The 21267-nt window shown below is 42.9% G+C and overlaps 1 long non-coding RNA gene across 1 annotated transcript; it reads right to left on the bottom strand.

The window, feature by feature from the left end:
• Window positions 1–13118: 13118 nt before the first annotated feature.
• LOC122491825 lies at window positions 13119–19069 on the bottom strand. The gene is made up of 2 exons (XR_006299455.1): window positions 18215–19069; window positions 13119–13746 (listed from the first exon to the last, which is right to left on the bottom strand). It is a non-coding gene; the product is annotated as an uncharacterized LOC122491825 (long non-coding RNA).
• Window positions 19070–21267: the final 2198 nt, after the last annotated feature.

Raw genomic sequence — 21267 nt, forward strand, 5'->3', positions numbered from 1 at the left:
CCCCCACTCAAGAAAATGTACAGCAGTTTCTCCTACGTGCTCCCTCCCTCTGCTCCTCCTTAGAGGGGGTGAGCCTGTGAGATTCTGCCACTCCCGGATAAGGAGACTGATGCCTAGAGTCAGTCCCCCCCTAGAGGGAGATCCCCCTCCCTCTAGGCACTTCTAGGTGCTCCAAGAGATGTTTTTGACCTCCTCCTTTTGTTCCAGAGTATTCAAAACAGGGGGATGAAAGTGCCCTCTCCAGACCTCTTTGCCTTGAGGACTTCCTTCTGGATTTCTACTATTTTCCTTACATAGGACACAGAGATAAGTGAAGTCCTGGGGGATGACTTGTGTATCTTTCAGTAATTCTCACAGAACATGTCCAGAAGCTCTTCTTTAAGATTTGAGGACATTATTGCCCTCAGCATTGGGACTTAAATAAAGTTTTGTGATAAGAACAAAAATACCATCCAATGTCCTATTATAGGTCTCAAGACTAAGGGTCCACATTAAAGACACTAATTGTGAAAATATTTTTAAGTGACAAATTATAGGTGCACAGTGTTTCATAAAAGAATGGCAAGTACACATGGATTTCTAATTAGCAATAAAAAGAACACTTTCAGAAGTACTTTTGTTGAGAGAAAAACAGAATGGTTCTGGCAGATAATATGAATGAGGTGTAATGGGTTGTGCATAAGACGATAGAGAGTAGTGGGGATTGTGGTAAACTATACCACAGAGCTATTTAAAAAGGTCAGCTGAAACTCAGTTCCAGAGATTTTGTTTCATGAAGAAACATGGCCTTAAAACTAGGTCCTATTGTGTCTTTTTTAAAACAGTTTATTTTTTTTTTGAGAGAGAGAGAAAGAGAGAGCAGAGAGAGAGGGAGAGAGAGAATCCCAAACAGACTCTGCACTGTTAATGCAGAGCCTAATGTGAGGCTCGGTCCCACAACTAGGAGCTCCTCATCTGATGCAAAATCAAGAGTTGGATGCTTACCTGAATGAGCCACCCAGGTGACTCTAGATCCTATTATTTCTTAAGAGGAGTTGGAAATACTTTTTTTTTTTAAATGTAAAGTCCCCCAAATTTTAAATAATGGCAACTAAATCAAAAAACATACTGGGCTCAACAGAAGCCTAACACCTGGCCAAATGTGGTATTTAGAACAACAGTTTACCACCTCTGAGAAAGTGCTATATAAATATTAAACGTTATGATGATGGGAATGATGAATGCTGTTCAACATTTTCTTTTTTTTTTTAAATTTTTTTTCAACGTTTATTTATTTTTGGGACAGAGAGAGACAGAGCATGAACGGGGGAGGGGCAGCAAGAGAGGGAGACACAGAATCGGAAACAGGCTCCAGGCTCTGAGCCATCAGCCCAGAGCCTGACGCGGGGCTCGAAATCACGGACCGCGAGATCGTGACCTGGCTGAAGTCGGACGCTTAACCGACTGTGCCACCCAGGCGCCCCAACATTTTCTAAACAATGCTGTAAAGTGATAACTGTGTATTTCAGTAATCTAAAATATGTCCAGGGCGACTGGGTGGCTCAGTCGGCTAATCATCCACCTTCGGCTCAGGTCATGATCTCATGGTTCTTGAGTTCAAGCCCCATACTGGGCTCTCAGCTGTCAGCACAAAGCCTGCTTCAGATCCTCCTTCCCCTTCCCTCTCTGCACCTCCCTTGCTCATGCTCTCTTTCTCTCAAAAATAAATAAAACATTTAAAAAATATGTCAATCTGGGGCACCTGGGTGGCTTAGTCAGTGAAGCATCTAACTCTTGATTTTAACTCAGATCATGATCTCACGGTCATGAGATCAAGCCCCATGTTGGACTCCACGCTCGGCATGGAGCCTGCTGAAGGTTCTCTCTCTCCCTCTCCCTCTTCTCTCTCTCTCTCTCTCTCTGCCCCTCCCCTGAGCTCTCTCTCAAAAAATAAATAAATGAATAAAATGAAATATGGTGATCTGATCCTATTGTCCTGAAGCTCAGCATTTCTACCAGGTGGACTTTGCTGGAAGACAGACTCTATAGGTATTAGGTGGTGACATTTAATTCCTAGAGCAGTTGTCCACTGTGCTCCAAGTGACAGGACCAGCATACCCTTCATCATTGGGTGGCAGGAGTTAAAAATATACTGAATCAAAATCTATTCTATTCACTTGCATATCACTATCCTTTGACTCAAAACGTAGGATGGGTCAGGGAGAAGGATGGGAAGTCAATGACCAGTACCAAACAGACTCTTACTGAAGAAACGAATGAAATGGGTGTAACGCCATGGTTGTGTTCACATCCATGTATTTTTATCAACTGATTTTGAAATTCGGTCTGATTCATTCATTTTCAGTTCAGTGAGCCCCATACTATGGAAATGATTTTTGTAAACATCTCTCAGGCCAAGAGGCTTTTGTTTAGGCTTCACGAAGAATTAGCAGTGCAAAGCTCTGAGAAGTTTTGCCCTCCAAATCAATTTATGTGACAATGTTAGAATAATTGCTTGTGTGATATGCAGAGAAAGACACTTGAGGCGGTGGTTCCAGATGAGGGCTCTTTGTAAAATGCAAGCATACAGCCGGCTGACCAATGGCTGCTAGTGCTACCTTCACAGGCTCTTCCTTGTCGTCTTGGAATTTGTCCTGCTGCTGGTGGGGGCGGAGTTCTCCCACATGCATTTGCTTTAATGTCAACTTCTTTAAGTGGCATAGAGGTGGGAGGCTGGTTCCTAGGGTTTTCCCTTCCCATTCTTTCTCCTCACCTACTCTTCTGCCTCCCCTTTATAACTTGTGCTCACACACACTCAAACATTCACAAATTCCTACACTCTCATTTTACCTCCAGACGAGTACTGGGAGAGCATCCTTTTGTGTAACGAGGCCATTGGCTTGGGGAAGGAAGGAAAAGGAAAAAAGAATACCCTCCTAAGAAAGATGGTTTATAGTCTCATCAGGTTTATAGTCAATCTTTTAGAATTATTCTATTTTACTTAAAAAATAACTTTTCACAAGGAGGAGTGCCTTTGGCTATGTTTCTAACTCTAAAAGAGTCTAGACTGGCTTTTTATACTGGTTGGCTTAGTCACTCATTCAATTAATATTTCTTGACCCTCTTCTAAGCATTAGGCACTGTTCGAGTCAGTGGAAAGAGAACAACAACAACAAAAAAAGACAAAAACACCTACTTTTCCAGTGGATGTAAATGAATTAGATTAGAGCAGCGAGGTTGTATTCAGAGGGCAAATTATCAGCAGGTGGACAGTAAGATCAAACACCTGTTGAAGATGATTTGCATTTTAAGTGCACAAACACTGTTTTCTCAAACAAAGCATAGTTTCTTATTTAGAAAAAAAATCACAGTCGATTCTTAAATACAGAGAGCAAACTGAGGGTTGCTGGAGGGGTCATGGATGAGAGGGTGGGTAAAATGGGTGAGGGGCATTAAGGAGGCACTTATTGGGCTGAGCACTGGGTGTTATATGTAAGTGATGAATCACTGGGTTCTACTCCTGAAGCCAAGACTACACTGTATGTTAACTAACTTGAATGTAAATTTAAAAAGAAAAAAGAAAAAAAGAAAAAATCACGGTCTTCAAGAAGTGAGGCATTCATTGGGTTTCAATAGAAAATATACTTGGTTTTATTATGGTTAAAAAGTGAAGCACTATCCCTACTCATAGATGCAGAGGCTGAGACTGCATCCTCACAACTACCATTTACTAGTGTTAAAAGAAATCTAGGCATATTTAAATTTTTTTAAGTTTATTTATTTATTTTGAGAGTGTGTGTGTGTGAGTGCAGGAGGGCAGAGAGAGAGAAGAGAGAGAATCCCAAGCAGTCTCCATGCTGTCAGTGCAGAGCCCAATGTGGGGCTTGGTCTCACAAATCTTGAGAGCATGACCTGAGCCAGGATCAGGAGTTGGTTGTTTAACTGACTGAGCCACCCAGCCACCCCACATATTAAAAATTTTGAGTTTATGTGAGCAAAATCAATTTAAGTCAGGCAGTATCTAATCTAACAGAAAAGAGCTCTGAGGAGCTGTACAAAATAAAAGACTTTTATAGGCAGAAGGGAGCAGGGACAGGAATGTGATAGTAGGCAAGAGGGAATTGATCATTGCAAGGTTATGTTCCTTTGGGGGATGGCAGGGGTCTATCAGGCATATCACCTAACTAGTACTGATCAGAAGATTTCTGAGAGACTGGTTGAAGCTTCCATTTCTAGGAAAGACAAAATTGTAACTAAGCCTTGGTTTGGTGATGTGGGGCTTAGCATAAGTGGCTCAATTTTGGGCCTGTTTTCTTATTTTTAACCAGCATTGCCACCTTGGGAGTGTCTCCTTTTTTCCCTGTAAGTACCCTTGTTTGTAAAATGGGGTTAGTCCCTAATACAAGATAGACCTATGATGGCATTTAGATAGTGTACTCTCAGGAAAATCATTTTGTCTACTGTGAAGTGCCACAGAGGATATTATGGTTAAGTTTGGGAGTAGGTGAGGTGAGTTGGAAGGGAGAGGAGGCAGAGGGAGACCAGGACCCAAGTGGAGACAAATGTATCTAAAGAGATGGTCCAGGCGGGGGTGGTTGTTGTGGAAATGGCCTGATCTCCTAGTGCCCTGGATGAGATTATGGCAAAGAGACCTTTTCTGGAGGCAATGTCCTCACTACTCTGTTATTATGCAAGTGAATATGACTAGTTTCGGGTCTGGGCAGGTACTTAGGAGAACTGGCTCTGTTGTCCAAGTTCATTAACTACCCATGTGATGCTGGGAAGTTACTGCACTATTCTGGGTTCCACGTTCCATGCCGCTCACTGGCAAACAGCCTCAGGAGATTGGGCTTTTGGTAGGTTGGAGGTGGAGGCAGGAGGACACTGGCAGTTTCCCCATATAGGAGTCTGCTTTGCCTTTCTTCGGGAGCTGAAAATTTCAGTGTAGTGCAGTTTAAATGGTTTAAGAAGGACATGAGGAATAGAGGACGTGCTTTGCTGAAGGTATAGATGTCAGATTATAAATCAGAGAGTGGTAAGGGGCCTTGGACCACCTAAATCCAAATTCCACATTTTGTAGGTTAGGAAGAGGGCTGGTAATGGTACATCCCATGTGATCTACCCCCATGAGAATCAGCACCCTCTTTACCTTTCTCCACATGCCTTTGTCTATAAGGCTTATATTAGGGTGGATCTTTTACATATAAAGTTGACTTTATATCGAAATATTGTTATCATAAAGGATTATGAGTTTTATAATACTGAAGGTTTGTTGTACTAGTTCCATGAACTATTGATCTCTCTGTGCATATGCTTGTGCATGTGTGTGTGTGTGTGTGTGTGTGCTTGTGTGTGGGTCCATGCACGTGTTTGTGCGTGTACATGAATGCCTATGTTCTGTTGACCCAACTGTGCTGGTTGATCTGGTTCACTGTAATCCCAGGTCAGGGGAAAGGGAGCAGACACTCTTGTAAAATACTAGAAGTATATCCAAACACTATGGTAACCAGTAAATTTATATTTACATTAGCTTATCACAATCTTATTTTAGTATTTGACTTAGTTTCATTCATTTTTAAATTTCACTTTCAAACTTTTAAAGCTCTTTTCCTCCCCCTGGAGGCCACACCTGTCTATGTTTTCCCAGCGCGCGCGTGCGTGCGTGCGTGTGTGTGTGTGTGTGTGTGTGTTGAGGGGCAGGGGTGTGGTCTGTTATTAATTAATTAATTTCTTTATTGGCCTATTTAGGTCTGTCCCTACTTCTAAGCCAAGCCCTTCTGGTGCTGTGGGATACAGAGGAGAGGCACAGGGCAAAGATGTCACTCTCCCACTGAGCAGGCTATAGTTCCTTCATTGTTGTTTCTCCCGCTCATACAGGCTGCCTGGCATCATGCTCCCCCTGCAGTGGCCCAGGTCCAGTGTGCCTCTCCAGGAGGCGCCGCTGTGGCAGGTTTCCTCCTGCTGGAGCTCCCTGCCCTGGCCTGGGAGAGCCAGCTCTGCTGGACCTCCTCCACCACACCTGTTAAGCCCTCAAAAGACTGTCCCACAGTCCCATTTGCTGGGTTCCCAACCCCAGCTGGAGGACACTAGGGTGAGGAATTGGCAAGTATGAGTTCAGCTCTGTCTGAGATGGCCACCCCACCTGTGGGGACACCTGACATCCTTGCCACGGCCATTCCAGGAGTGTGGGCCACTGCTCTGCTGTCCGCTCCCCATCCCTGATCTCACTCCTCTTGTCCTTTGCTGGGAGCAGATGGGCAAGCCAGAGACTAAGAAGACATGGGTCAGGGACCGAACTGCCCTCCTCTCTTTCTTCCAGACACCCCAACTTAATGAGAGGTTCTCTTGGGGTGCTCCACTCTTGACTTTGGAGAGAGTAAGCACTCCCTGTCTCTCCACAAGGAAGGCCTAGCTTCTCTCCATCACTGCACTCCCCTAGATGGCAGACTCCTCCTTCTTTGGGTTTAATCTGAGTCGGGGGTGGGATGTTCTTGGAGGGCTGGTTGGTTCCAAAGATTCTCAGTGAGCCTGCAGGCCCCTACTACCCACTCTAGCTGCAGGCAGATGTCAGCTCTCTGAACTAGGAAAGGGCTTTTAGTGCCTTTGTTCTTGGCCTTGGACCTTTGCCACAATTCTGAGACACCAGGAGAAATCCCTCTTGACATTCTGTATCACAGCCAACATACTCTGTTCTCTGTCAAAGAGCTCAAATCAAACCTCTGGTGTTTCAAGGCAAGATGTGCAATCCGGAATCCCACTGATTGCTAGCACATAGTTCAGAGGTATACATTTCAGTTTTAATGGGCAAATATGTCCAATTTTCTCTAAACTCTTGACTAATGTATAAAGAGCTAAATTTTTCTTTAATATGTTGCTTTTGTATTTTTAATCCTGAAGAGAAATTTCCAGAAAATGAGATTTTCACATAAGTTTAACTAGTTTGTAAATAGTTGTACATAGTAAACTGATAACTCAACATTTGTTTGGTTATTTTAATTAATTATTAAAAAACTCTGTAGCAGAGAAACAGACCTGCCCAATGTCATCCAGTGGGATTAGTCAGTGGCCAGGGAGGGCCAGATACTAAGGCTCCTGACACTTTCCACCATAATGGGGCTCACGGGTTCTCTATTATATACCCTAAATCTTCCAGAAATCATCTTGACCCCCAACACCTAATTTGATGGTTTAACTGCATGATAACTGTACCTCACACTGTGTTTGAGAGTAACAGACCTCCATGTAAGTGTAAGTCACGAGGTGGAATTTTTTAAAGTTTATGTAATAGTAGTTTAATTATTTCAGTGCAGCAACTATCTGGGCCACCTAAACCAGGTGACAAAATATTCCTTCTGCAATGATGCAAAATCTTTCTTTTGCAGTGAATACAGAAATGAGGTATCCAATGGGTTTCAATAGAAAATATACTTGCTTTTAGTATGGTTAAAAAGTGGAGCACTATCCCTACTCATAGACACCGAGGAGAGCATTTGCAGTCTCCTACACACAGGGGGTTTAACTGCAGCCATCAATTTATATGTGTCTATTGTTGGGGAACTTATTGGTGCAAACACCAGCATGTATATTTGATGGCCAGTTTTTAAAAATGTTTTAATAACTGGCTTTATTATCTTTTAGCAGACATATAAATAAATTCTTTTTGGGTTACAGGGGGAAAATAGTCAAAAAGATTGATTGGAGAAACAATTTTCCTAACTGCATCATAATGGAGTAGAAGCAATAATTTTATTAAAGAACTTTTTTCCTCAAAAAGAAAAAGCTGGAAGGAGTTTATGCATTTATCAGACCTGCCAGAGATCCAGAGATGTCTCTTTCACAGTGGCTAGAATTTCCCAAATATGCCAAGTGAAACATACATGGAACCAGGGAGCCTCATGGTCCTGGGGGTAAGACAGTTGACTTTGAAATAGGAGCAGACCAGCCAGGTCAGCCAGCAAATGGGTGAAGAACAAGAAAGAAGCCAGACAGACACTTTGAAGCCGATCATTTAGGGACAGCATGACTGACCATCTTGGTATTTCTGAGTTGCAGAACTGCTTGAATCCCTGCTTTAATGCCCTGCTTTATGAGGTCCCTAAATAGTTCTTCCTCAGAGAGAGATCTGGCCTTATGGGTGAACTGTGTAGGCTTGCTTTCAGGATATCTTCTTTTGCTTTGCTTGGTTGATAAAAGCATAGTCACAGATTCATTCTTTTACCTAGTATATGTGTGTTTGTTGGGGGCTGTCTTCTGCAGCCACCACATTGGGTGTCTTCTATGGGAAGTGGCACAGAGTGTTACTTACACAGGGCAGGACCTGGTCCTTCAGGGGACCTGTATTAGTCTTCTCAGCTGCCATAATAAAATACCACGGGCTGGGTGGCTTAAACAACAGACATTTATTTTCTCACAGTTCTGGAGGTTAGAAGTCTGCCCCAGACTGAATGTTTGTGCCTCCCTCCCCCCCCCCATTCATATGTTGAAAGCCTAATCCCAGTGTAATGGTATTTGATGTGAGGCCTTTGGAGGTAATTAGGTAGTTAGGGTGGAGCCCTCAGGTATAGGATTTGTGCCCATATAAGAAGACACCAGAGAGCTAGCTAGCTCTCTTTCCACCAGATGAGGATATAATGAGAAATCAGCAGTCTGCAACCAACCCAGAGGAGGGCCCTCACCTGACCTTGTTGGTACCCTCATCTCAGACTTGCAGCTTCCAGAGATACATTTCTGTTGTTTAAAAGCCACCCAGCCAGCCCATGGTAGTTTGTTGTAATATACCAAACTGACTAAAGTTCAAGATCAAGGTGCCAGCAGATTTGGTTCCAGGTGAGAGCTCTCTCTGGTTTGCAGATAGATGCCTTCTTGCTCTGTACTACCCACATGGCCCATCTTCTGTGCATACAATCAATGACAGAGAGAGAGAGAGGACAGAGAGCACAAAATTAGCTCTGGTGTCTCCTCTTTCTATAAGGACATTAGTTTTATTGGATCAGGGCTCCAGCCTGATGGCCCCGTTTAACCTTAATTACCTCCCTAAAAGTCCTATCTCCACATATGCTCACACTGGGGGTTAGGACTTCACTATACGGATTTTAGGGATACACACTTCAGTCCATAAGAAGACCCATGTGGCACACCCGTATGAACTGATGTCTGGCCCTTGTGGGCTCCAGCACTGATGTCTTCACCTGTCACCTGACTTAATCCATTCTGGGATTCACCTCCTGGACTTTTCCAATAGTCTCTATCCACAAATGAACTTTTGCCCCTTACCTGTCTCCATCCTACACACATTGCTTCAGCTCCCCCTTCCTACTTCCTGCCCCTGTGTCAGAGTCACCTGCCATGGGCATATTGCTGCAGAAGAGGGTGCATTAATCCATGTCATTTTTGCTTCTACCATGTACAAGACAGATTATCAGGATCTATGTCAAAGATTCATCTTGGGAGAAAACTCCATATTGAAGTCCCCAGGGCCTGGAAATTAGCTCTTGCCATTCAGTAGATATTACTGTGTGAGGTGCTCTGCTAGGACTGAGGAAGATGTAGTCTCTATTCCCACAGTGGATGGGATCCCTTTCAATCCATGATGAACTGTCAATTTAACAAGAAAACCCTTGAGTGATTTATTAAAAGATAGACTTTGACAGCAAAGTATTTGCAAACATATATCACCCCTCTGGAAACCATAAACCTGCTCCTGTTTGTGGCGATGCATTTATTCATCCAGCAATCACATGTGTTCATTATAGAGGGAGTGTAAGTTGCCAGCAGAGGCCAGAGTAGGTGAGACTGGAAAGTTAGACAGGATTCAGATTATGAAGGCCTTGTGTTCCTAGCTGAAGACTTTGTTCTGGAGGTAATAGGAAAGGTAGAGGCACAGGGGATAGATTCATGTGACTCTGAAGTTGTGGAACCCACAGGATATGGACCCTGAGGGCAAGGGCTCACTCCATAATAACCCCTGGCTTCTGGCTGGTGAGCCTGGGGGGCTGTCTTCTAGAAAGAGAATGCAGAAGTCAGAGCGGGCTTCTGGCAGGGGTGATGGTTTTGCTTGGGGAGCATGGAAGTGGCAGATGCCAGGGGGGCATCTAGGTGGGGATTCTGAGAGTCTGTGTTTCCCTTGAGCCTGGGTGCTCTGGAAAGAGACCTTTTCTTCTCACTCTCTCCTTCTTTGGTACCTGCTTCTGTCTGAAAGCCTTTCTCCTTCTGCCTGGCTCATTCTCAGGCCATCTTCAAACTCCTTTCCCGGAGTTCCTTGGAGGGATCCTCCCCAGGAGTACCACTTTATCCACCAGGTCCATGGCTGACTTTAGCCCCTAAGCGTGATTATTTTGTCACAACTGCTGTCCTGCCTGGACGCAGCCTGAACCCCCCTCCCCCCACCCCTTCCCATGTGCTCAGACAGGACTTGGCTTGCCTGTCCCCAGCTGTTTGTGCTTCCGGGTTGGCTAGCCAGCTGCATCTTGTGGCTCCCTAGTTACCCCTTTACTAAAACACTGTAGAGTCCCAAGCTCTTCTAGGTACAGACCGTTCCTGGGTACACTTAGAACTTAAGGAAACAGAGAGACAACATTAGGACATTGCTATCACAGAGCCTTTTTGGAAAGTAGACCCAGTAATATAAATAAATGCATGATGAAAAAAAAAAATCAAAACATAGGAGGTCCAGGGCCCTTTCCTGGAGGGGAGACAGTACAGAAACAAGGCCCGGTCTTTCAGGAAATGCATTTCATCCCCTTCCTCATTTTCTCAAACTCAGGTCAGAGAACCTCTTATTTCAGGTTCTGGTGAAAACACGAGGTAGAAGCCCTGTTTCTGAATTATAATAATAAAAATCACAACAGTAGTAATAACTAATGTTTATTGACTGATTACAATGTGCCAGGCACTGAGTACATTGCATGTATTATGCCATTTCATCCTCATAGCAAGGCTATACTTACTGTTATATACTGTTATTAGTCCTTTTTTTTTTTTTTTTTTTTTTTTTACAAGAAAAAGACATGGAACTTAAACAGGTTACGTCACTTGTCCATGGGTCCCACAGCATGGCAGTGGTGAGACTGGGCTCAAACCTACCTACCCAGGACGCATGTTTTGTGTGTATACTGGGCCTAATAGTGTCTCCCCCAAATTCAAGTCCACTTGGAGCCTCAGAATGTGACCTTATTTGGAAATAGCTCTTTGCGGATATGATTAGTTAAGATGAGGTCAATGCTGGATTAGGGTGGGCCCTAAATCCAGTGACTGGTGTCCTTATGGGAAGGTCACATGAAGACACAGAGACATAGGGGTGAGAAAGCCAGGTGAAGATGCAGATTGGAGGGATGGGTCCTTAAGCCAAGAGCACCACGGATTGCTGGCGACCACCCATGCCAGAAAAGGATCTTGGGACAGATTCCCCCTCAGAGCCTCAAGAAGGAACCAACCCTGCTGGCATGTTGGTGTCAGACATCTAGCCTCCACAACTGTGCACTGATAAATTTTTGTTGTTTTAAGTCACTCAGTTGTTACAATACCCCAGGAAACTGACACACTGGACTATGGCTGAATTAATTTTTCAAATCATTTCTGAATAGTCAAAATGATAATCATTTTCCAGGTACTTTCCACCTTCTTCCAGTGTTGATCTGACAAGGCTTATTTTAACCTAGATTCATTTCCTCCTTTATACAAAATTTCCTGGTTTATTTATGTATAGGTGTGCCATCTAGTGGCATGAAGTGAGAAATGCTTGTTATTTTTAGAAATGGCTATGATTTGAGTAGTCTCATTTGCTTGCTCCCTGAAGAATATCAGAAAGAAAATCCTGCAGTAGAATCTTTCCTAAATATCTGTCTGAGTGACACAAGATAATTCAGATGATTTTCTAAAATTATATCTAGGTTTTAAAAGAGGTAAAATTAAGACATTAATTTTAAGTTGGACTTACAGCAAAATTTTTTTTTTGCACTATTTTTACAATTCAGCGTATATGAGGAAGTTTGTGTTAAAAATACATGAACCTTGTGGGAATATCTTTTAGTTTTATTGTGAATTAAAGTAACTTTAGTAACTTAACCAACTTTATCTCTGCATCTACAGATCTACCTACCTATCTCCATATATGCATATTTTATAAGATTTGATGTTATTATTGGGAGATTATTATACAAACAGCATTAACAGATTTAGCTGCATTTAACCTACATACATAGGGTAATTCTGCCATACAAAAATAGAATGAAAATGGATTATGCTACTTTCAACCCCACTGCCTTTTTGTAATGGTGAATGATGTTGTTTTCAAAATTACCCATGGATTAGTCCTCCTGGCAGTGCCCCGATCATCTCACACCTGGAATGGAGGAATTCTCACTGTGCTCTCCTCCACCTCGTAGAGCACTGCTCAGTTAATCCTTGCAAGGCTCTACTTTCTTCCCCTGCTAAGTCAGTGGATTTTTTTCTCTTACCTTTCCAAGCTTCCTGCTCTAGGGCCCTGGACTAAGGAATGATGGTGTCACCACCCCTCAACATTTATCTTACATGATTCAAAGTAAAGCATCCCCTGACCCATAAAAGACACAGGTTACATCTACTTTGGAAGGTAAATAGCCCCTTCTTAGAATTTTGGTTTGCAAAATTCTTGATAAACTTGGCCAAGTTTAATATTTCTCCTTTTCAGGGACCTCTGCTTGCTCATGCCCTCAACAAGTACTCAATTTGCTTCTTAGATCACGCACCTTAGTTGTCAAACTGATTTGCTTCAGTGCCTCATTTATAACCTGTCTCCCTCGTTGCTCTCCTTCCTCAGCCCTCCCTCTCATGCTGACTAATGTTCGTTCTGGTCTCCATGACAGACTTGTGCTCGGCTCTCACCTGAAATGGAGCTGTCTCTCTCCATGAGCCAAGTTCCAACAATTCCCTAAGGCCCACACCAAATCATGCCTTCTGCAAAGGCAGGAACATTTTTTAACCCCACTTTGGCCCTGCCAGCATCAACATGTGTTCTGTTTTTCTTCATCCATAACTGAGAGTTTGGAAAGACCGGGTGGCTTTCCATGGAACACTTCAAGATCTGTTTTTAAATCGTTCATTTTAGACACCTTGTAATCTGAAAGATGTAAACAGTGGAAATACTGCTTGGCAAAACCCAATAAAGAAATCAAGAAAGATTTTATTTTATAACTCTCCCTGGATGATGCATGGCTTGATAGAGCAATATTTTTTAGATTGATAGCACTCGGCAGAGCTTTCTATGGGGAATATTGTTGACTCACGTACAACGAATAATTTTTATATTGAAATTCACTTCTAGCTTATCTGATGTTTCTATCTGCCTTGAGACATTAGCAAACATAAAAATGAAAAAAATATTGGCATATAACAAGAGAATATTTTTAATCTAGCATTTTTACTAGAAACACATTATTGCTTTTTTAAATGGAAAAGCCAATTATTTTACACTCACAACAGAATCATTCAAATCATAAAACATCCAAGAAAGTGCTTAAAAAAATAAAAATGATTGACACTTCAGACTCTGATTGCCCTGACACTGTATGTTCTAGCTTGGGAATTTTCTGATCTTGTAAAAAAACCATCTTTCTTTCATCTCTTCTTCCCACAGACCTAAGAAGTTTTTGGTTGGGGAGAGGGCAGTTACTTATGCTTAGGAAATTTTGATGTGACATTCCTGCCCTTTGGAGTCCTTTTTTTATGACTGGATTTTCAGTTTCTTCCACAGCTTGTTACATGATGCCAGGAATTAATCATTAGTTGTGGCTGCGAAAAGGAAAAAAAAAAAAAAAAGGAAACAATAACTATAATAAATACATAATATATTTACTTGTTATATTTAATAAATAATAAATATGTAATACATAAAATGTAATAAAATATAATGAACACTGTGTCGGTGCTTGTTATAGTGAAAATAGTAGGCACTGAACTATTTGTCACTAGAGGTGCCTGTTAAATTGCCATGTGCTACAAAATCTTTCTCTCTTTATTTTTATTACTTTTTTATATACATATATAGAGAGATTGAAAGCAAGAGTGCAGGAGAGGGGCAGAGGGACAGAGAGAGAGAATCTTGAGCAGGCTCCATGCTCAGTACAGAGCCTGATGCGGGGCTCACTGCCACGACCGGGAGATCATGACCTGAGCTGAAATCAAGAGTCAGACGCTGAACTGACTGAGCCACCCAGGCTACTAGAAAAGAGAAGCCTCATACACAACATGGCTACCATAAACTTTGTTATTTGTGTCTTGATCAAATCAGGCTATGATAATTAGACATTCAATTAGATTAGATGTCAGAGCTGTTATTGTCAAAACGCGGAATCTGTTGCATACATAATGCATGTTAGAAATAGGCTCTTCTTTGTAAGCAATGTGAGATAGTCAACATATAAGGATTGGCTGTTCCTCTTGCATGAATAAGATGTAAAAACTGGAGGAGGCCTACAGTCTACATCCTTAGGGAAGATACCACACGCTCAGTCCCTAATGGTCCCGTGTCCCATTGGTGTAAGATGATTGCTTGCTGATGCCTAAAAGTCTAACAGAATGTTGCCTCTATGTGCTGTTGTATCTACCTCAAGTGAACTTGTCAGGAAACCTAAAAGGGATCCAGGAAGATGGGACTTCTGTTAGTTTATGTGGAGTTTTGTGCTGCTTGCTAATGAGTGTGTGGTCAACACGTACCTGTATACGTGTTACCTTTGCTTTTGTTATAGCCTGAATAGCAAGAGTGGGGCCACAGCTCACCCTTATCTACATCAAACTGCTCTATAGGCTCCTGCTAAGGTCAGCTTCTGCTAGCTGAGGTTAGTTAGTAACAGTATATAAACTTGCCTTTGTAAAATGCCTTAGTTGAGGGAATACATGTCAACATCTTATCAATCAACATTGATAATTGGCTAGACTGTATTGCCCTTTGGCATAACTGAATTACATAGCATGCTAGATGATGAAAGTCTTATTTAAAAAAAGAAAAATAGAGCAAGGTAAGAAGAAGCAGTTGTGGGGGCAGAGTAGTTGGGTCCTCTGGGGTCTTAGCTATTTTAAGTACTTTGCCTTTTTCTCTGAGACAAATAGGGGGACATTGCAGGGTTTTGAGCAGAGGACTGATATAATCTGATTTAGGATCATTCTGATAGTTGGATTGAGAATAGTCTTGGAAAGCTGGGCTGGAAGCAGGTTCACCAGTGAGGATGCTTTTTTGGGAATCCAGGAGAGAGATGACAGTCTCTCAGGCATCAAGGGTATCCAGGAGTGGTTGCAGCTAGATCTGTTTTATAGTTAGAGCTTACTAGATTTGCTGATGGATTTCATCGAAGATATATGAGCAGGAAGAGCCAACAATGACCCCCTTTTGGCCTCAGCATCTGGAAAATGGAATTTCCATTAGCTGAAAAATTGAAGCCTGGGATGAAGTAGGGTTGAAGAAAATAAATAAATATGGGGATATCTTGTAATCCATAACTGCTATAAAAATGTCAGCCTGTAGAATTTGGCGTGTTTATCAAGTCTATGTAATTTAGCATATTTTAGTAAACTGTTGCTTTTTGCCTAACTTACTCTTATGTAAATTTCCTGGTTTCTGATGATCGCATCACACCCCACACAAGAAATCTGCTTTCATTTGCTCTGATTGCTTCTTGTCTCCCTCACAACCTCCTGCCCTGCCTCTAGTCCAGCACAGTGCTGAGGTAAAGATTATTGGCGGGAATTGGCAGGAATCGGACCATTTGCACCTGTTAGCTAGTGAGGAAGTTTGCCATCTGCTTAGCTTATGAAATCACTTAAAGAGCAGAACATAGTTTCTGTCACCAGTTTGCCTCCAACAGTCATTAGTAATGTGAGATGTTTATTGAATTTGGGGTTCCTAGGGTCTGGCCTGTCAGGATCTGGTTCAACTTTTAGATTTCTCTTTCTTGGAGACTTCACAGAAAAACCTCATGGTGCCAAAAATATACATGATATGTTAAGCATTAGCGTGGAGTAGTGAGGTGAGATGTGCCATCCAGATCCTAAGAAGGAGGAAAACAATGAAATATTCAAAACACCATATTCTTGTTTACTTAAAAAATAACTAACGTACTTTCTAGCCATGGTAACACGTAACAGAGACTGGATTCAATCTCTAACATAAAAAAGGAAAACCAGACAAAATGTAGGAAACAAAGGTTTCCACACATTGGCTACGAAGCAATGCAGGACTGTGATCCTTGAGGAAAGGACAACCAAATCAATAAGATGAGCTCTGGAACTGACCCAAACTGTTGCCCAAAGGCAGTTTCCAGGCTGCAGAGTCTGGAAGTCTGGCTGAGTTGAAAAGCTTGAAATTGGAATTCTGGGGGCTAGATGCCTGGAGTTTGTGGGACAGAATATCAGGGAAGAGAGCTACAGAGAGTTTCTGAGACACACAGATGGGTCCTCTCTGGTCTTTGGCCGAGCTCTGATCTGCTCGTGTGTGAGAAGACACTCAGCCAGCACTAGATCAAACATGTCCCAGAGCTCACACTGGGTTGGGAGTATATCATATCCCCACAAGCTAGAGTGGGGAGGCCTTGTAAGATGTGGACATTGAGTAGGATGAGAAGAAGGGGGTTAGCACGAGACTGCCAGTTTCTCCTGACCCATCCTGGTGAACTTTAAAGCAAGTTTCAAAAGGATGAAACTGTTCCTAAGTAACTTGGGTCTAAGTAACTGCGTGCTAAAATAGAGTCCAATACTCCTTCAAGTGCTACAACAAAATCCAGTACCCCGCAAAATGTAAAATTTACAATATCCAGCCAGCATCCAATCCGAATGACCAGGTATATTAGTTTCTTGGAGCTGTCATAGCAAAGGCACACAAACTGGGTGGCTTAGGATAACAGAAGTGGATTCTCTCACAAGAGAATTAGTTGACATAGATGTTGCAACAACTATGATAAAAATTCTCCATATGCAGGGTGCGTGGGTGGCTCAGTCGTTTAAGCGTCTGACTTTGGCTCATGTCATGATCTCAAGGTTTGCATGTTCGTGCGCTGTGTGGGGCTCTGGGCTGACAGCTCAAAGCCTGGAGTCTGCTTCAGATTCTGTATCTCCCTCTCTCTCTAACCCTTCCCTGCTCACACTCTATTTCTCTCTCTCTCAAAAATAAACAAACATGAAAAAAAATTACAAAAATTCTCCATATGCTCCATTTTGGATAGTTTTTTTTTATTATGTGTTCTTTTAGGTTGTTTTTTATATAATTTCATCTAATCTCTGTAATAGCATAGAAGACAGAGATTAATATTGTAAGTCATAAGTAACCCCTTAAAAAACTTTGCGAATGTGAGTCATGGAAATTTTCATAGTTCCTTCCTTACTTTTAAATGGAAATAATAATACTTAAACCTCACAGATAAGTTGTGATGATCAAGTGAAAGCTTTATAAATTACCTGGTATATAACTGACTCTTATTAAAGACTAGCAAGTATTTTTGTTAATAAAAGCCGAGGCAATGACAAAAGCAATTATAGGTCCAATTATGATAGACCTATGATGGATGAGGCTGACCACAATAGTTTAATTATGATGGTTTTGATTTATTGCTTTTGGTAAGAACTGTACCAATTCAGACAAGCTGGGATAAGGCGAAAGTCAAATTTGAGTGAGCAGTCTTAATTACAGAATTTGAAGAAATGGTTTTTGATTATTGTCAACTACATGCAGTAATTTGAACCAGGCAGCAAAGTTTTGCCTAGTATATATCCTTAAGGGACTGGGCTTTAATGATTACATAAAATGATCTTTCATTAGCATAACAGGCTTTCAGTTGCTATAAAACAGTTTCTTTACATAAGCAGTTTGTTTTCTTTAGCGATAGTATAACTCCTATTGGAATGATTTGACCAGCAACAACCATATGACAATTTCTTTATAGAGCCAGGCACCAGCCTCAAAGCACCAGCTGAGGGCTATAGCCCTGGCCATTGGGGCACCTGCACCCTGGGGAGCCCCCCTGTGAATGCCTGGCCTCTGGTGATGCCACTTCTTTTCTGTTGTTCCCCCACCTGTGGCGGTGGTAGCTGCTTCCTGCAGTTAGTAATATCCAGATTATTTTAGCCTGCGAATTTTTGCTCTTTCAGTGCTCCAACAACCATACAACCAAGTCCTGAGTTAAATCCCCTCTGTTTTAAATACCTAGCATAACTATTCTCTTGACCAGATCGCAGCTGATAGCATATACCAAGAGAAACAGTTGGCACTGACCAGACCAGAGAGATGCCAGAGATGGAGCAGAGGGGCAGTAACCAGAGAACGAGCTGGAGCTGTGCGGGGGGCAGGAACTAGAGGGAGGATTTCTAGGGCAACCCACCCAGTTGGTTGATGATGCAACTTTGGCAGAGTGTGCTGTCATAATGGCGCCCCCACCAGCGTTTCCTGCTCTCTAGCTGAGTGGCCTTGTCAAAGCCTCATCCACTATTTACAACATGGGTCTTCAGTTTGCAAAATGTGAAGGTTAGTCCAGAGGAATCCCATGCTATGCTTCTTTTTGGCTGTAAGTTTCTCTTGAATGGTTGACAGTTTTGCCCAGGTCCAGGTCGGGAAGACTCTCCTGTTTCTTTCCATATGCTAAGGGAATACAGGATTAAGAAAGCAGAATGATTTGGCCCCCTGGCATGCACTGCCTCCTGAACAGGTAGCAGAAAGGTTTTGTACAGCCTCTGTCAGGTTCAGATACCAGTCAGCCAGAGGAGGCAGCACATGTCAGACTTGGCAGAAAGCACTGCCACATGGCACTGACCATGTCACAGTGCAGCATGTTACATGTCAGTATGATTGTGTTTGAATGGTGGTCATTCCAAGTGTGGCAGCAAGATGAAGTCATAACCAGAAAGCTTATTAGGTTCCTGGGATGGTGCAAAAGGAGGCACTGGGCGGGATTCCTGAATATGGTATAATTAAAATGACTATGCATGTTTTCCCGTATATAAAATGTACTGCCTTTTCTGAATAAGTTTTACAAGAAGGAATAAAGTCTAACTGCTTGCCACTTAAAAAAAATTTTTTTTATGTTTATTTTTGACAGAGAGAGAGAGAGAGAGAGACGGAGCATGAGCGGGGGAGGGGCAGAGAGAGAGACACACAGAAACTGAAGCAGGCTCCAGGCTCTGAGCTGTCAGCACAGAGCCCAAAACAGGGCTTGAACTCACAGACCGCGAGATCATGACCCGAGCTGAAGTCGGATGCTCAACCGACTGAGCCACCCAGGCATCCCAGTTTGCCACTTTTTAAAGAACTGGACTTTTCATTTTAGGTCTATTGTACGTGGCAGCTAGGTCTCCTTGGTCTTAATATAATTAGTATGGAAAAAGCTTTGAATTTGTTCCTGTGAAATTCCCAGGGATGTGTCTGCATCCTGCCCATGGGCTTCTGGCAAAACCTGTTTTGTATTCTGATATAAGGTGACCCGATATCAAAGCCTTATACCCTCAGCAGGTGAAGATGATGATATTGGACACTGAAGGGATCTGGGACTCTGAAAAGCATCATTTGCAATTAGTTTGAGGGTAGGTAGCTCAGCTGGCTGGCTTTCACGTTGTCAGTTACCATGAAAAAGTATCTGCTGGATATTGAATACCTATGACAGTAATAGTATCCTGGGTATCAATCAGTTGGAAAATAAATCCTTTCAGGGTGGGTCAGATGTTGTTGGTCTTTAATTTGCATGGGCCAGATCATTTTCTGGTCCTGATGTAAGCATTCAGAGGACTTGAAACCATTCTTTTTGGCCACATATGAGTGAGGCTAAAACAGCCGCCATCCATTTTCAGCTTGTACCACCTACTGAGCCAACCTATCCCCAAACCACGGTCAGCTGCTCGTAAGGGATCCCCCATAAGGCTGTGGCTTTGGGTTGAGAAAACGACAACGTGGTTGACAAGGGGGTCTGAGCTACCAGCTTACACAACTTGCTTGTGCCCTTTGATCTTGCTCATTTGGGATCCCAGACATACTATTTCCATCTTGTGATGAATTGCTGCTGGGCTCACTGGACACTATGACTTGGTGGGTCTGATAATAGGCCCACACTCATGCTGAGCAGTTCTGGATGCATGATTGTTCTGGTGGTGTCCCATGGCCAACCACTCGCCCTCACACATAGCCCAGGAGCAAAGGAGAAGGTGTTTTTCTTTAAATTTTTTTTTAACTTTTATTTAGTTTTGAGAGACAGAGCATGAATGGGGGAGGGGCAGAGAGAGGGGGAAACACAGAATCCAAAGCAGGCTCCAGGCTCTGAGCTGCCCAGATGCAGGGCTTGAACCCATGAACTGTGAGATCATGACCTGTGCCGAAGTCAGACGCTTAACCGACTGAGCCACCCAGGAGCCCCGAGAAGGTGTTTTTCAAGAGGCCTTGAATTCTTTCCTGTATGGGACATGGCCGTGTGCAAGACGCCCAGGGCCTGTGTGGTCATCCTCCACTGGGGTTTCCTACACACTCCACACGGCGTCCCTTCCCACAGCTACTATCTCTCACGCTATAGGGTCTGCCGGTTCACAGGCCCAGGTGACAGGACTCCTTGTGCACCAGAACCGAGACCTGCTGTAGAGCTCTTCTCTTCTCTGGGTCCCACTTAAGGCTGGTGGACTTTGTGTCACCCACTATGGAGACTGAAGCATATTCCCAGGTGTGGCACATGCCGCCTGTAGAACCTCAATGCGCTGAGCTGTTTCCAAGGTTGAAGGTGTAAGATATAATAATTTGTCTTTTCCTTTGGAGAGGATTTACTGGCATGCCTCTTGCCACTCGACTCCAGGATTTTTATTGATGAAGTCCCTTGAATCTTTGTAAGGCTTGTCTTTTACCTTTTGGAGCACATGAGTCTTTCCAAAGCCTCCGGCACGCTAGACTTCTCAACTCATCCTGGCCAATTAGCATAATGTTATATACGTGATGCATCAGTGTGATTCTTTGTGGGATATCCACATAGTCCACACATCTTAGTATATTGTTACCAGTGGAAGGAGAGTTGACACGGCTCGGGGTTTGTACAGTCCTGCCTATTCCATGTGAATGGAAACTGTTTCTGATCTCCTTTTCTTTAACAAATGTTTATTCAATTTTGAGAGAAAGCATGAGTTGGGGAGGGGGAGGAGGGAGAGGGGGACAGAGGATCCCAAGCTGGTTCTGCACCCACAGCAACAAGCCTGACGAGAGGCTTCAATTCACGAATTATGAGATCATTACCTGAGCCAGACACTCAACTGACTGAGCCACCAAGGTGCCCCTGAACTTCTCTGATTAGAAAAGAAGATATG

This window comes from Prionailurus bengalensis, chromosome C2 (genome assembly GCF_016509475.1).
Source record: "Prionailurus bengalensis isolate Pbe53 chromosome C2, Fcat_Pben_1.1_paternal_pri, whole genome shotgun sequence".
NCBI lineage: Eukaryota > Metazoa > Chordata > Mammalia > Carnivora > Felidae > Prionailurus > Prionailurus bengalensis.